Raw genomic sequence first — 14,604 nt, forward strand, 5'->3', positions numbered from 1 at the left:
CAAGGCAGCCATGGAGAAGGGGCGGTGGTCGAGCTCGAAAAGGCCAAGCTTGTTGCGGGTCAGCACAAGGCTCGGGTGATTGAAGTCCAAGTGGAGCTCCAGGAAGCCACCAAGAAGTGGAGGCTCTTGAGAAGGCACGGGAAGAGCAATCCTCCAAGCTATCCAAGGCGGAAAAGGAGCTCCAAGAGGCTAGGAGTGATGCTCGAGGTGTCCGGGAGGAGCTTCGGCATGCCGTGCAAATTGCCAATGGTAAGCAATATTTACTGCAAAGTGTGTTCGGAGGCAATAGATTCGCCCTGTTGATGAAGTTCTGGCGCTCCACAGGTGCCTTCACCAAACTCCCGAAGAATGTGGCGGCTGCGGTGTAGAACTATGCCTCCCTCAAGGAGGACTCCATGTAGCGGGTCTTCTGGTCACAGTTTCTGGACTCCGAGCATTCACCCCTCCTAAGTGATCAAATGAAGCAAATAATGGAGATGCATCAGACGTTCGAGCTGGCCTTGAAGGACCTCTGTGTCAACCTGTGGCCGGCTCAGCCCATTCTAGACACCTACTTCGGCCTTGTGTAGAAGCTGCGGGAGGCGACGCTCTGACTGACGCTGCGAAGCTGTTAGCGTGCCTTGAGGGGGCGAGGCTCAGGTTGATACGTCCATTTTGCATCATGTTTACCTACCATTATTTATGTTGTTTTATTGTATAATAATGCTTTTTGGAGTAATTCTAATGTCTTTTCTCTCATAATATGCAAGGTATACACAAAGGGGGAGATTTCTGGCAGCTAGAAATCTGGACCTGAAAAAGCAACGTCAGGCTACCTATTCTGCACAACTCCAAATGAGCTAAAACTTTCCGGGGATATTTTATGGAATATTTGAGGAATATTGGAGAAAATAAGTACCACTGGGGGCCCACCAGGTGGGCACAACCCACCTGGGCGCGCCAGGGAGCCCAGGCGCGCCTCGGTGGGTTGTGCTCACCCAGGCCCTCCTCCAATGCCCCACTTCTGGTATATAAGTCATTTTGACCTAGAAAAAAATAAGGATAGGACTTTTGGGATGAAGCGCCACTGCCTCGAGGCGGAACTTGGGCAGGAGCACTTTTGCCCTCCGGCGGAAGCGATTCCGCCAGGGGAACTTCCCTCCCGGAGGGGGAAATCATCATCATCATCATCACCAACAACTCTCCCATCTAGGGGAGGGCTATCTTCATCGAGATCTTCAACAACACCAACTCCTCTCAAACCCTAGTTCATCTCTTGTGTTCAATCTTTGTACGAGAACTATAGATTGGTGCTTGTGGGTGACTGGTAGTGTTGATTACATCTTGTAGTTGATTACTATATGGTTTATTTGGTGGAAGATTATATGGTCAGATCCATTATGCTATTTAATACCCCTTTGATCTTGAGCATGATTATCATTTGTGAGTAGTTGCTTCTGTTCTTGAGGTCATGGGAGAAATCATGTTGCAAGTAATCATGTGAACTTGATATGTGTTCGATATGTTGATGATATGTATGTTGTGATTCCCTTAGTGGTGTCATGTGAACGTCGACTACATGACACTTCACCATATTTGGGCCTAAGGGAATGCATTGTGGAGTAGTTATTAGATGATGGGTTGTGAGAGTGACAGAAGCTTAAACCCTAGTTTATGCGCTATTCCGTAAGGGACCGATTGGATCCAAAAGTTTAATTCTATGGTTAGAATTTATTCTTAATACTTTTCTCGTAGTTGTGGAAGCTTGCGAGAGGGTTAATCATAAGTAGGAGGTTTGTTCAAGTAAGAACATCACCTAAGCACCGGTCCACCCACATATCAAATTATCAAAGTAGCAAACACGAATTAAGCCAACATGATGGAAGTGACAAGATGAAATTCCCGTGTACCCTCAAGAACAATTTCCTTATCATAAGAAACCGTTTTGGCCATTCCTTTGCCTCAAAAGTATTGGGCTACCTTTCTGCACTTCTGTTACTACTATCATTACTTGCTTGTTACAAATTATCTTGCTATCAAACTACTCCGCTACTTACAATTTTAGCACTTGCAGACATTACCTTGCTGAAAACTACTTGTCATTTCCTTCTGGTCCTCGTTGAGTTTGACACTCTTACTTATCGAAAAGGCTACAATTGACCCCATATACTTGTGGGTCATCAATGCTATTTTATGGCGCCGTTGCCGGGGAGTGAAGCACTCTTGGTAAGTGGAAATTGGTAAGGGAATATTATTACTATGTCCTGAAATTTATTGTCACTTGCTACTATGGAAAACAATCCTTTGAGGGGTTTGTTCGGGGTATCTCAACCTCGACGGAACCACAATTAGTTGCCCCTCAACCTACTGCACCTGCTGATAATATTGAATATGAAATTCCTTCAGGTGTGGTAGAATAACTACTAGCTAATCCTTATGCAGGAGATGGAACCGAACATCCTGATATGCACTTGATATATGTGGATGAAATTTGTGGATTGTTTACGCTTGCAGGTTTACCCGAAGATGAAGCTAAGAAGAAGGTTTTCCCTTTATCTTTTAAGAGAAAAGCATTGACATGGTATAGGCTATGCGATGATATTGGATCTAGGAAATGGAATCGGTTGAAATTGGAATTCCATCAAAAAAATTATCCTATGCATCTAGTTCATCGTGATCGGAATTATATATATAATTTTTGGCCTCGTGAAGGAGAAAGTATCGCTTTAGCTTGGGGGAGGTTTAAGTCAATGTTATATTCATGCCCCAATCATGAGCTCTCAAGAGCAATTATTATTCAGAATTTTTATGCTCGACTTTCTTGTAATGATCAATCCATGCTCGATACTTCTTGTACTAGTTCTTTTATGAAGAAGACTATTGTATTCTGATGGGATCTTTTAGAAAGAATTAAATGCAACTCTGAAGATTGGGAACTCGAAGAAGGTAAAGAGTCAGGTATTGAACCTAAATTAGATTGTGTTAAATATTTCATGAATACCGATGCTTTTCAAAAGTTTAGCACTAAATATGGACTTGACTCTGAGATAGTAGCCTCCTTTTCTGAATCTTTTGCTACTCATGTTGATCTACCTAAGGAGAAGTGGTTTATATATCACCCATCTATTAAAGAAGAAATTAAAGAACCGGTAAAAGCTAAAGAAGAAACTATCATTTACAATGTTGATCCAGATGTTCCCATTGCTTATATTGAAAAACCACCTTTCCCTATTAGGATGAAGGAACATGCTAAATCTTCAACTATGGTTAACAAAAGTTATGTAACACCCAAACCAGCTGAACAAATCAGAGTTGAACCTAGTGTTGCTATGATTAAATATCTCTTGGTTGATAATATTGATGGGCATGTTATTTACTTCTGTGATGAAGCTTCTAGAATTGCCAAACCCGATAAAAAGGATAAACATAGACCAGTTGTTGGCATGCCTGTTGTCAGTTAAGATAGGAGATCACTGTTATCATGGTTTATGTGACATAGGTGCTAGTGTGAGTGCTATTCCTTTTTCCCTATATGAAGAATTTAAGAATGAAATAGCACCTGCTGAAATAGAAGACATAGATGTTACTATTAAACTTGCCAATAGAGATACTATATCACCAATTGGGATTCTTAGAGATGTTGAAGTCTTGTGTGGGAAAATAAAATACCCTACAGATTTTCTTGTTCTTGGCTCCCCACAAGACGACTTTTGTCCCATTATCTTTGGTAGACCTTTCTTGAACACCGTCAATGCCAGAATAGATTGTAAGAAACAAACTGTCAGTGTTAGCTTGGGTGATGTATCTCATGAATTTAATTTTTCCAAGTTTAGTAGGCAACCTCATAAGAAATATTTGCCTAGTAAGGATGAAATTATTGGTCTTGCTTCTATTGTTGTACTTCCTACTGATCCTTTAGAACAATATTTGCTAGACCATGAAAATGATTTGCATATGCATGAAAGAAAGGAAATAGATAGAATCTTGTTCGAACAACAACCTCTGCTTAAACACAATTTTGCCCATTGAAACTCTAGGAGGTCCTCATCCGCCTAAAGGTGATCCCGTGTTTGAATTAAAACAATTGCCAGACACTTTGAAATATACTTATCTTGATGAGAAAAAGATATATCCTATTATTATTAGTGCTAACCTTTCAGAACATGAATAAGAAAGATTATTGAAAGTTCTCAGGAAGCACATAGCTGCTATTGGATATACTCTTGATGATCTTAAGGGTATTAGTCCCACTCAATGTTAGCATAAGATTAATATGGAACCTGATGCTAAACCCGTTGTTGTTCACCAACGTTAGTTAAATCCGAAGATGAAAGAAGTGGTAAGAACGGAAATATCGAAACTTCTGGAAGCAGGTATAATCTATCCTATAGCTGATAGTAGATGGGTAAGTCCTATTCATTGTGTCCCTAAGTAGGGAGGTATTACTATTGTTCCTAATGATAAGAATGAGCTTATTCCACAAAGAATCATCACATGCTATAGGATGGTAATTGATTATAGAAAATTAGACAAAGCAACTAGAAAAGATCATTACCCTCTGCCTTTTATTGATCAAATGTTAGAAATATTATCTAAGCACACACATTTTTGCTTCCTTGATGGATATTATGGTTTTTCACAAATACCTATTTCACAACCTGATAAAGAAAAGACCACTTTTACTTGTCCTTTTGGAACTTATGCTTAGAGACGTATGCCTTTTGGTTTATGTAATGCACCTGCTATCTTTCAAAGATGTATAACTGCTATATTCTCAGATTTTTGTGAAAATATTGTTGAGGTTTTCATGGATGACTTTTCTACTTATGGGAAGTCTTTTGATGATTCTATAAGCAATCTTGATCGAGTTTTGCAGAGATGTGAACAAACAAATATTGTCTTGAATTGGGAGAAGTGCCACTTTATGGTTAACATAGGTATTGTTTTGGGCCATAAAATTTCTAAAAGAGTCATTTAAGTGGACAAAGCCAAGGTTAATGCAATTGAGAAAATGCCACGTTCTAAAGATATCAAAGGTATTCATAGTTTCCTTGGTCATGCTGGTTTCTATAGGAGGTTTATCATAGACTTCTCTAAAATTTCTAGGCCTCTTACATATCTTCTGCAAAAGGATATTCCCTTTGTGTTTGATGATGATTGCTTGGAAGCCTTTGAAACACTAAAGAAAGCCTTAATTACTGCACCTATTGTTCAACCACCTGATTGGAACTTGCCTTTTGAGATTATGTGTGATGCTAGTGATTATGTTGTTGGTGCTGTTCTAGGACAAAGAGTTGATAAACAATTAAATGTTATACATTATGCGAGTAAAATTCTGGACAATGCTCAACGAAATTATGCTACTACTGAAAAAGAATTCTTAGCAGTAGTGTTTGCTTGTGATAAATCCAGATCCTACATTGTTGATTCTAAAGTGATTGTTCACACCGATATGTTGCTATAAAATATCTTTTGGAAAAGAAATATGCTAAACCTAGACTCATTAGGTGGGTTCTTCTGCTACAAGAATTTGGTTTGCATATCACTGATAGGAAACGATCAGAGAACCCCACAGCTGATAACTTCTCTAGGCTTGAAAATATTCTTGATGACCCACAACCTATTAATGATAGATTTCCTGATGAACAATTAGCTGCAATAAATGTTTCTAATAGTACACCTTGGTATGCTGATTATGCTAATTATATTGTTGCTAAGTACATACCACCTAGCTTTACTTACCAACAAAAGAAAAAATTATTCTACGATTTAAGACATTACTTTTGGGATGACCCACATCTTTATAAAGAAGGAGTAGATGGTATTATTAGACGTTGTGTACCTGAGCATGAGCAGGAACAAATCCTATAGAAATGTCACTCCGAGGCTTATGGAGGACATCACGCGGGAGACATCACCGCTCATAAGGTATTGCAATCTAGTTTTTATTGGCCTACTCTCTTCAAGGATGCTCGTAAGTTTGTGTCATCTTGTGATGAATGTCAAAGAATAGGTAATATCAATAAGCGTCAAGAAATGCCTATGAATTATTCACTTGTTGTTGAACCATTTGATGTTTGGGGATTTGATTTCATGGGACCTTTTCCTTCCTGCAATGGGTATACTCATATTTTGGTTGTTGTTGATTATGTTACTAAGTGGATAGAACTATTCCAACTAGCAGTGCTGATCATAACACCTGTATTAAAATGCTTAAGGAAGTTATTTTCCCAAGGTTTGGAGTCCCTAGATATTTAATGACTGATGGTGGTTCACACTTTATTCATGGTGATTTCCGTAAAATGCTTGGTAATTATGATGTTAACCATAGAAATGCATCACCTTATCATCCTCAGTCTAGTGGTCAAGTTGAACTTAGCAATAGAGAAATAAAACTAATCTTACAAAAGACTGTCAATAGGTCCCGGAAGGATTGGTCTAAGAAACTAGATGATGCACTTTGGGCCTATAGAACAACATATAAAAATCCTATGGGTATGTCTCCTTATAAAATGGTTTATGTAAAAGCTTGTCATCCGCCTCTTGAGTTAGAACATAAAGCATATTGGGCAATCAGAGAACTTAACTATGATTTAAAACTTCCTGGTGAAAAGAGGTTATTTGATATTAGCTCATTAGATGAATGGAGAACCCAAGCTTATGAAAATGCAAAGTTATTCAAAGAAAAAGTTAAAAGATGGCATGATAAAAGAATCCAGAAGCGTGAGTTCAAAGTTGGAGAATATGTTCTTTTGTAGAATTCTCGTTTCAGATTCTTTGCTGGAAAACTCCTCTCCAAATGGGAAGGACCCTATGTTATTGAGGAGGTCTATCGATCTGGAGCTATCAAAATAAATATTGCCGAAGGTACTAACATGAAGGTTGTTAATGGGAAACGAATAAAACATTATATCTTAGGTACGCCCATTAATGTTGAAAGCAATATTATCCAAACTATGATACTGGAAGAACACATAAAAGAAACCTTCCGGAACACTCCAAAATCGTGAAAAAGGGAGGTACGTGATACGGTAAGTAAACGGACTCCAAAAAATACGCAAAAATATTTTTTGTCAGTGTTGGAATGTTTAAAAAATTAGGAAAATAAGAAACTTCCAGGAAAGTGACCTGGTATCGTGCCTGGCTTGCTAGGCGCGCCCCTGTAAGTTTTGCCCACCATGGGTACTTTCCGGACTTTGTTTTTGTTCCGTTCTGCTTGTTCCCCAAGATAAAAAATCTCTATATACCCCCCGAACCCGTTGACCTCCGTATCACGGAGAAATCTCCTATTTTCGCTATTTTCTGTTAGATCTGTGAGCCAGGCATCATGTCTTCTCCCTCCTCCAACAATGAAGAAGGTGATGCTTGGTTTCTTCAGGAAGAGTCTCTGAGAGAGGCACTCTGGCTGGCATCTCCACTCATCCTAACCCCCATCAAGCCATGAGGCCCATAAAAAATCAAGAGGGCCCAAGAGATCAGGAAGAACTCCTTACAAGGAGACCTCTACATAGGTTACATCAAAAAAATCACAATTTGATTCATAATTATGGGTTCGAAAACACTCCTCGTGTCCATATACCGTCCAATTGGGACATATCTCGTCCAAGATAAAGTGATAGAGGGACAAACTGTTGGGACCCGGAAAATAAACATATCATGGCTGAACTGGAGAAGAACACTGAGCTGCTTCATCAAGCTCTTCCAGAGATTCACGGCTTGAGAGATACACTCAGAGATATATTGGACAAGATTGCTTCTACTTCATCACCACCACCTCCTTCTTCACCACCAAAAGAAAATTGATTATCGGGTATGGGCACTCCCCTTCGCTTTCGCCAAGCTTGGGGGAGGCTCCCCGGTATCGTATCATCTCCACTATCTTTTGCCTTTACTTTTCTTAGTTCTATCCATGGTTATCTTTTGCTTTAGATGAATAAAAGTTTAGTTCGATCCTTTCTTTGCAAGAGTTTGCTTAGTGATCAATATTTGTAATCATGTGTGAGATATATAATAAAGTGTAGTTTGAGTTTTGCCTTCTTTACTTTCTTGTTTCAATAAAAAGAAAGGAAATAATTGAAAAGATCGTATGCTAATTTTATGGTAAGTGATGACATTACACAAGGAAAAGTATAAGTAGAAAATTTTATTGTAGATTGACAAACATAGCATTGGTCAATCATGCAACTCATGAAAGATTAATAAGGGAAGAGAAGATTCACATGCAAATACACTATCCTGGAAATCTTTTTTGATTGTGAGCACCCATCAAAATATTATATGCCAAAATTCTTGATGTTGGACAAGGAAGACAACGTAATGAATTATGTTAGTTCATATTCACATATAAGTTATATTGTCATAGATCCTTCAACATGTGGTGCTTGCCCCTATCTTTGCTAGCCAAAAATTCCACACTAAGTAGAGATACTACTTGTGCATCCAAAACACCTAAACCCAAATCTTGTTTGAGAGTCCACCATACCTACCTATGGATTGAGTAAGATCCTTCAAGTAAGTTGTCATTGGTGCAAAAAGGGCAATAAAAATTGCTTCTAAAAGTGTAAGATGATTTAGTGTAAGGGAAAATTGAGCGTTGTGCGAACTTGTGATGGTGAAGAATAAAAGCGACAGACAGCATAATAAAGGTTGCCATCACAACGGCAATATAACGTGATGTTATCTTGCACTAAGGGGTTGAGCATACAAACAAAAAGTGCATGGAAACCTCTGCTTCCCTCTGCGAAGGGCCTATCTTTTACTTTCATGTATTCACTTTCATGCAAGAGTCAAAGTTTTTCTCTTTATTCCTTTTTATTTTTTCCTTTGGCAAGCATCATGTGGTGAGGAAAGATCTAGACACATATATCTAGTAGAATATGGGTAGCATGAGTTATTATTGTTGACATCACCCTTGAGGTGAATACGTTGGGAGGCGAAACTATAAGCCCCTATCTTTCTATGTGTCCGGTTGAAACATTTTGCTCATGTGTACGCGGTGAGTGTTAGCAATCATAGAAGACTAAATGATGGTTGAGTATATGGACTTGCCTAAAGGCTCCGATACGTGACCCTTCTTGAAAATATGATGAATTTTAGTTGCAAAGTTGACTGAGAACATAGTTTGTTGGTTTCCAATAGAGTTTATGCTTTATACTTCAATGTTGTGATGAACTGTCACTTGTTCATGAGAAGTCTATGATAAAAGTTCTATGATAAAAGTTTTACGTTAAATTTTGTTCTATTATAATAAGTTACATGATGCTGCTATGTCCGTATTTTTGTTTTTATCGACACCTCACTCTCTAAGCATGTGGACATATTTTCGATTTCAGTTTTCGCTCGAAGATAAGCGAGGTCTGGGCTTGGGGGAGTTGATACGTCCATTTTGCATCATGTTTACCTACTGTTATTTATGTTGTTTTATTGTATAATAATGCTTTTTGGAGTAATTCTAACGCCTTTTCTCTCATAATATGCAAGGTATACACAAAGGGGGAGAATTCTGGCAGCTAGAAATCTGGACCTGAAAAAGCTACGTCAGGCTACCTACTCTGCACAACTCCAAATGAGATGAAACTTTACGGGGATTTTTATGGAATATTTGAGGAATATTGGAGCAAATAAGGGGGCCCACCAGGTGGGCACAACCCACCTGGGTGCGCCAGGGAGCCCAGGCGCCCCCCGGTGGGTTGTGCTCACCCAGGCCCATCACCGGTGCCCCTCTTCTGGTATATATGTCATTTTGACCTAGAAAAATAAGGAGAGGACATTCAGGATGAAGCAGCGCCATCTCGAGGCGGAACTTGGGCAGGAGCACTTTTGCCCTCCGGTGGAGCGATTCTACCGAGGGAACTTCCCTCCCGTAGGAGGAAATCATCGTCATCATCATCACCAACAACTCTCCCATATTGGGGAGGGCTATGCTCATGAACATCTACATCACCAACTCCTCTCAAACCCTAGTTCATCTCTTGTGTTCAATCTTTGTACCGGAACTATAGATTGGTTCTTGTGGGTGAGTAGTAGTGTTAATTACATCTTGTAGTTGATTACTGATTATATGTTCAGATCCGTTATACTATTTAATACCCCTCTGATCTTGAGCATGATCATCATTTGTGAGTAGTACTTTTTTTCTTGAGGTCACGGGAGAAATCATGTAGCAAGTAATCATGTGAACTTGATATGTGTTCGATATTTTGATGATATGCATGTTGTGATTCCCTTAGTGGTGATGTGAACGTCGACTATATGACACTTCACCATATTTGGCCTAAGGGAATGCATTGTGGAGTAGTTATTAGATGATGGGTTGCGACAATGACAGAAGCTTAAACCCTAGTTTATGCGCTATTCCGTAAGGGACCTATTGGATCCAAAAGTTTAATGCTATGGTTAGAATTTATTCTTAATACTTTTCTCATAGTTGCGGATGCTTGCGAGAGGGTTAATCACAAGTAGGAGGTTTGTTCAAGTAAGAATAGCACCTAAGCACCAGTCCACCCACACACCAAATTATCAAAGTAGCGAACACGAATTAAGCCAACATGATGAAAGTGACTAGATGAAATTCCCGTGTACCCTCAAGAACACTTTGCTTATCATAAGAGACCGTTTTGGCCTGTCCTTTGCCTCAAAAGAAATTGGGCTACCTTGTAGCACTTCTATTACTACTATCATTACTTGCTCGTTACAAATTATCTTGCTATCAAACTACTCCGCTACTTATAATTTTAGCACTTGTAGCCATTACCTTGCTGAAAACCGTTATCATTTCCTTCTGCTCCTCGTTGGGTTCGACACTCTTACTTATCGAAAAGGCTACAATTGACCCCATATACTAGTGGATCATCAAGTGTTTGCGAAGACAATGGTTCATTAGCTGAGGATTAATCCAATGGACATGGCCACTGGTCCTCTATCCCAAGGGAAGGAGCATCACCGCACCGAGCAATACTTCTCACAGGTGAGGACCGGAGCACGGGCGATAGAGGGCCAGTGCTCGAAGGATGTAATGTTTGAGTAGTTGTGTCAACTTTGTACTGGTTGGATCTTATGCTCTATATTGTGTCCGCTTGACTTGTTTTATATTGTCATAATTTAATTTTGACTCCTGTTTTGTCGTACGCTTATTCTGAATGCTACTAGTCGTCATCTTCAACCCCCAAGTGAATATCACAAGGGGTATTTCGTTTCTGCACTGTTACCCTTAGCCAACATCTTGGTGCCCGGAGGCGGTAGCGCGGGAGCGGAACCAGGCAATCAGTCTATTCAGTTTTACTGCTTTCACTTAGACTTAGGAGCTTGATAGTGGGTACTAGGGACTAGCCCCCGGTCTATTGTGACATACTTAGGGATCAAAATCTGTCCTTTCTGATCACATGGTTTGTGTTAAGACAAACCCTTAGTGTGACACGGCTAAATCGCCAACGATTTTTAGAGTAAAACCTCGTCATCGGATGATGGACCCGTTCATGCTTACTATGACGGTCAGTTTTCAGCTTTTTCCTCCTGAGGTACTTGACGGGTCAAACCAAAAGTACAATAGCATGGGTTCTCCCTTTGCCCTATTAGCCGAACAGGTGGAACATAAGGGGCAAGCACAGGAGCCGGGCAACCCAACTATTGACCCGCAACATAGTTCGAAACAGATGCAAATAGTGCAATATCTGAGACGCCGAAAACCTAGGAGGAAGCGGTGCCGGACTTGAAGATGTTGAGCTGGTATATAAATCGAACTCTTGATTAATTAATATATTTTCGTGTTGGGATGTTCAAAGAGCAAGGAGAGAATTGGAAAGGGAATGAACAAGTCGCAAGATGCGGATATCCGAACACCATAAATGGTATTTTTATCATTTCTTGTAAGCTCAGCGTCTAACCATACAATTCAAACTGCGAAGGCAGTACTTGTCAGAGAGAACAAAAATATATAGAGCAAAGGTTGACGCAGGGCCTTGAGGCGTGAGTTGAAGCATTCATTGTGCCCTGCTGCACGTCTGTGTCTTTGTTTCTCATATGTGGTGATTGGGACCTTCGATGAGACCTTGATGGGCGAGGGCCCTACCGATGGAGCTTTAAGCTTGGGGAATCCGAACTTGGTCCGTGGGTCGTCTAAAGACGGGGTATTTCTGAAGTTTGGTTTAACCAAATATGTACTTCGGGTTGATGTATGCCTCATGGCTTCCCATGGTATTTTGAGTGTAAAGTTGTGTTGACGAGGCACGTGGAGCGTGAAGAATGTGGGTGTGTCGTGGGGCACGTATCCCTATTTGCAGAGAATGCATGTGGATTTCCATGATGGGAAATGGGTTTGAACTCGTTTGCTATTATTGCCGGCCCTTACAGTGGGTCGGTATCTGGTCCTAGATGGGCCGCCGTGGTCTTCGGACACTAGGGCTGCAATGTGGTCTTCGATTTGAAGTGGGTGTTCTGTGTTGCCATTGATAGTTATGACGCCCAAAGGACCAGGCAGTTTCAACTTGAGGCACGCGTTGTGCGGAACGACATTGAAATTAGCATACGATGTTCAGCCGAGGATGGCGTGATAGCCACTGCGAAAAGGTGCAGTATCGAGGATCAAGTCCTCGCTTCGGAAATTATCCGAAGATCCGAACACCACTTCGAGTGTCACGGTGCCCGTGCAGCGGGCCTCCACTCCCGGAATGACCCCATTGAAGGTGGTGTTACTGGGTTTAATCCTTGATGGATCCATCCTCATTTTCTTCACTGTATCCTCGTATATCAGACCGAGGGTGCTTCCTCTGTCCATTAGGACTCTTGTGAGGTGGAATCCACCGATGATGGGGTCTAGCACTAGTGTCGCGGACCCTCCATGGCATATGCTTGTGGGATGATCCCTGCGATCGAATGTGATCAGGCAAGCTGACCATGGATTGAACTTTGGTGCTACTGGTTCGACTAAGTATACGTCCCGTAGCGCTCGCTTCCTCTCCTTCTTTGGTATATGGGGTGCGTAGATCATGTTTACCATCTTGACTTCAGAGGGGAAGGGTTTATGGCCTCCACTATTCGGCCTATGGGGCTCGTCATCATCCTCGTTGTGTGTGCTTTTGCCCAAGTCTTTGGCATTGAGCTTCCCGACCTGCTTTACCACCCAAAAATTATCGTTGGAGTGGTTGGTAGGCTTTTCGGACGTGCCATGGATCTGGCAGAGCATGTCCAAAATTGTGTCTCGCCTGGACGGGCCATCGCTGTTGCCTTTAGGGGCCTTTTTGCGCTGTCCGGACTTCTAGTTTCAGAATCCAGCGTTTACTGCCGTATCCTCACCTTTGCCATCATTGTGGTGACATTTGTTCCCGCTATGTCACGGCTTTCCGTTTTTGTTATGGACTTCAGAAGTACTAGGGGTATCGGGATTGGTGATTTTACAAGCAACCCGGTTGTCCTCGCCTGCACAAAAGCGGGTCATGAGAGAAGTAAGGGCTGCCACGGTTCGTGGTTTGTCCTGGACAAGCTGCCTTATGAGCCATTCATCCCTGACACTATGCTTGAAGGAGGCGAGGGCTTCGGCGTCCGGACAGTCGACAAACTAGTTTTCTTGGTAAGGAATCGGTTTCCAGAACTATCAGGTATAATCTCTGGGTTGTTGCGTAATGCGATTTAGGTCATCAGCATCCGAAGGCTAGACATAGGTGCCCTAAAAGTTTAATCAAAAAGCGTCCTCAAGCTCTTCGCAACAACCTATAGAGTCTGCGGGGAGGATGTTCAACCAGTGCTGAGCTAGGCCTTTGAGCTTTAGTGGTAAATATTTAATGGCGTGGAGGTCATCTCCTCATGCCATGTGAATGTGGAGGAAATCCTCTATCCATACGGCTGGATCCGTGGTTCCATTATATGAATCAATGTTCAGAGGCTTGAAACCTTCCGGGAATTGATGTTGCATTACCCTCTCTATGAAGCACAAGGGGTGTGTGCCACCTCGAACTCGGGCTACGTCGCGTCGGAGGTCTTCGACCCTTCAAGTCTGCTACTGCTCCCGGATTCTATCATATAGGTTTACCCGGTCATAGTATGCTTCCCGGTGGGCGGGTGAGTCTTCTCTGGTTTCGTAAATGGACCTGGTGCGACCTCCCCGGGCGTCTAGGTCATGGAAGAGGTCGTACTCATAAGTGGGCTGCATTTGATCATTGCCGTAACGGCGAGGTGGGACGGCTGGGTGTTCAGCCTCATTAGCTTCTCTCTCCCGTCCTCTAAGGGGGCGGTCCGGCTGTTCGGCGCATGTGTATGTTGGACCTGTTGGCTCTAAGGCGAACCGAGGTAGCAATTTTTGCTTAGGATAGCTCTTGACTTGCTGACGTGGCCTTACCCTTCTTCGGCGGCTAGTACTTTGGTCCATCGCTCATTGAGGGTGTCCTGTTCAACCTTGATTTTGAGCTTTTGTTTCTTCTAAAAGCCTCCACTTGAACCTTTCCTGCTCCAGTGGGTCTTCTGGGACGATAAAATTGTCCTCCCTGAGACTGGCCTCCTCTTTGTACAACGGGAGGTAGTTGTTGTATTCGGAGTTGTTGGGATTTTTTGGGTTGAATGCGTCCTCCTGCCCAGCAAGGTCATCCTGATGATGTTCGTTGGCTGCGGCTCCGGTGGGGTCATCCGTATTGTTCT

Source organism: Triticum dicoccoides, chromosome 4B (genome assembly GCF_002162155.2).
Source record: "Triticum dicoccoides isolate Atlit2015 ecotype Zavitan chromosome 4B, WEW_v2.0, whole genome shotgun sequence".
Lineage (NCBI taxonomy): Eukaryota > Viridiplantae > Streptophyta > Magnoliopsida > Poales > Poaceae > Triticum > Triticum dicoccoides.